General features: G+C 47.0%; 1 pseudogene; it reads left to right on the forward strand.

Annotated features, from left to right (window-relative positions):
• Positions 1 to 777: 777 nt before the first annotated feature.
• LOC119282983 lies at positions 778 to 916 on the forward strand (annotated as a pseudogene).
• Positions 917 to 3,657: the final 2,741 nt, after the last annotated feature.

The following is a 3,657-nucleotide window of genomic DNA, read 5'->3' on the forward strand; positions in this document are numbered from 1 at the left end:
AGCCATCTAGCTACTAACTACAGACCCGTAGGCCTACAAAGAACTACTCAGGCATCATCGGAGAGGCACCAATGGAAGTGGTGAACCCCTCCATGACGGTGTCTAGATTGGATCTGGTGATTTTAGACTCTGCGGCGGCTGGATGGATATTTTGTCGACTCCCCTATGGTTTATGGAATATTGGGGTATTTATAGAGCGAAGAGGCGGTCCAGGGGGCACCCGAGGTGGGCACAACCCAACAGGGCGCGCCTTGTCCTCCTGGCGCACCCTGGTGGGTTGTCCCCTCCTAGGGACTCCCCCCAGGTGCAAACCGGGCCCAACTTCTTCCTTTTGGTCCATAAAAAATCATCGTAAAGTGGCGTGGAATTTGGACTCCATTTGATATTGATTTCCTGCAATGTAAAAAACATGCAGAGAACAACAACTGGCACTTGGCACTATGTCAATAGGTTAGTACCGAAAAATGATATAAAATGACTACAAAATGATTATAAAACATCCAAGAATGATTATATAATAGCATGGAACAATAAAAAATTATAGATAAGTTGGCGACGTATCACACGCTACCACGTGAAATGGCCATCCAAGTGGCTACTTGCCACACCACAACGGAGCTATGGAAGACCGTTCAAGGGATGCTCACTTCGCATACCCGAGCGCGGTCTGTCAACATCAGGATCACACTAGCGAATCTTCAGAAGGGCAACTCCTCCATTACAAAGTACGTTGGTAAGATTAGAACCCTTTGTGATGAGTTGATTGCCTTTGGACAAAAGGTGGATGAGGAAGACGTGGTCTCTCACATCCTCACTGGACTGGAGGAGGAGTTCGATCTCGTGGTGTCCGCCATGTGCTCACGGGTTGAACCTGTCACTGTCCCGGAGCTGTACTCGTAGCTTTTGAGCTTCAAGACTCGCATGAATATTTGCGGTGGCACTACTGCAAGATGCTGCTAACACAACACTACGATCGGAGACCCTTCGAGAAACTATGTGTGATGTAATAATCGCAAACGGTGGTGTCAGAGAACCGTCGAAAATGTCCAAAACATTTGCGATGACGTATGCATCAAACACGGTTCAGATTTTGGTTCCGTGTGCGATGAAGGGCATACGGTTCAGTTCAATTAACTGTTTGCGATGAGGAGGAACAAAAGAAATGGGTAGCCAGATGAAGGCATGTGCGATACACAGCATACGGTTCACTCGGATGAACTATTTGTGACGAGGCGGAACAACAGAAACAGGCAGGCAGATGAAGGTGTGTGCAATATACGGCATACAGTTCACTAGGATGAACTGTTTGCGTTGAGACAAGAGAACAGAAACGGTTCAATATAACAAATACCATAAATATTGCAATGTTCAATTTCAAAGATTACAACGCCCAAATTCAAACATTGAAACCGCGTCATTTCTGAAAATGGATCAGCCGCTGACAAGTCATGTATGGGTTCGACACAATGACTTCCAATTGCTTTGCCATATGCTCTTCCAATACGATGTTTGGCATTTTTGGAGGCACTTCCATTCCACATTTCCTGCTGGCTCTAATAATTATACCATTCATCTTTCCCAATTAAATGTGTGTTCAACCTCAGCACACTCATCACCTTTGCTCTGGCAAGAAAGAACCTGGCGAGTGTAATCTCTGGTAAGGTCCCCCGGTAGGAGTTCAAAGTAATATCTGAGAGATGCAGATCCAGGCATTCGCTGTGATTGTCGTTATAAACATTATCCACCTCCGTTCCTATTATTATCTGCAAAAGAAGAGAACGTGTTAGTGCCTACATGAAGTTTTGGACACTTCTACATGCCCATTTGGTTTGCAGGATTTGTAAAATGCACCAACGTGCCATCTTTGATCTGGCATGATTAACATGGGCATTTGATTACAATATAGAAACATGTAGCCTTCTTCACAAGAGGTTGGATTGGATGAAAAATTCCCTAAGAAAACTAGTACATATGAATCCAAAGGAGAAATGCTTATGGACGATTGTAACCATATGAATGAAGCAACCAATATGGGGTGGGGGTGTATGTCCTAAAATCCTCCAAAATTCCTTCAACAATCGTAGTACATTGCCATTGAAACTTGGGAAAAGGTGCAAAAAATTTAACTCCCTTATGGTTAACATTTAATAGGAAAGGAACATCACCTCGATATACAACTTCTTCAGGCACAGAAAGCATCTCAGGTAACTGACAACTTGGTCTAGGTTGGGGCCGACAGATTCTAGTGCCAAGACCTTCACTATGCCCAGAGTCTTGGTGAAGCTTCGCTGGATGAGAGAGGAACATACATCTTCAAAACTAGAAATAACGTTGATATCAAGAAGGAGAGGTATAACGTGACTGTTGTACCTGAAAGTTGTAGTATTTGACAGATGAGTAACCCACCACTTTCAATTTTGGCTCAGAAATGACATTGATTCTTGTTGGACCTTGTTTATCAACTACAAATAATCTCTCAAGTGAAGGTGTGTCCTGGATGACCATATTGTGGTCCAACTTTTGTGATCTCTCGTTGCAGCACCAGCAACACACATAAATAGTCCGGAGAGTCCTGGAGGTGATGTGCAAGGTACTCGACCAATTCATCGCCTAAAGACGAAGGAACTCGAGTGCAGTACAGCCGCGGAGCAGGCGCTCCATGTCATCCTTTGGGATGCGGATGGCGACGAGCTCGAGGTGCTTCAGTTGTGGTAGAAAAAGAGCGGGCGCATCATTAAGGGGGGGATGGCAGTTCATGAACTTGGCGAGGCACAACGTGGGCGCGAAGCGGAGCGCGGACGTTGGCAGCAAGGGCATATGCCCATCATTAAATATGAGCTTCTCGAGCTGATCTATGGCGGGGGATTAGAACCACCCGTCAAGCTTGGCTCGGTCCTTGCCATTGGAATGGAACTTGCCCGTGATAACGCCTTTGATTGGGCCATGGTGACTGTCGAGGATGTGGGAGAACGCATCCAAGCTTTCGCGATAGCCATGGCAGAGCTTGTGGGTGTCGAGGAGGTCGACAGTGGTGAGGAGCCATAGGGGGCACCACCGCCGGGAAAGGGCGGTTGTCCTCGCCCGATATTTGATTGGGAGGAGGGATATGATTATCAACATATCATCGGGGAGGTTGTTGATGAAGTCTAGGCCTGCTGGAGTCGCTTGCGGTTCTTTCTCGACCCGCCTCCGCTTGTTGGCAGCCTCGTTCTCCACCTCGGCGATGATGAAAACCTCTGTCTCCATATTCACTCCGTGCTCCGATGCTTCAGCAGCCCCGGCGTCACCACTCCCTCCGATGGGGCGCTTCGGCAGCATCCTCGTACACTGACGGCTTTGAGGACTCAGAGTGGTGTCGATGATGCGGGTGGAGAGAGAGGAATTGTGTGTGTGGCGAGGATGGGGGGGGCACTCGGCGGCACCATTAATATAGACCAGTGGGAGCGAGGAGGGCGGCGGTCCAAGGCGGTCTCGCTTCCCGGTGAGAACGACTGCTTAATCTCTAGTATGAATGAAATCTATGCTTAATTACTGAATTTTAGTTGCAAAAAATAGATAGTGCTATTGATTTTTAGCTGCATATTTTGACAAATCGCAGTGTCCCTTGGATTAGCGCCGAAGTCTGGCTTTAATTTGCATACCGTAATCTGAACCGTT

The sequence above is a fragment of the Triticum dicoccoides genome, chromosome 3B (genome assembly GCF_002162155.2).
Source record: "Triticum dicoccoides isolate Atlit2015 ecotype Zavitan chromosome 3B, WEW_v2.0, whole genome shotgun sequence".
NCBI lineage: Eukaryota > Viridiplantae > Streptophyta > Magnoliopsida > Poales > Poaceae > Triticum > Triticum dicoccoides.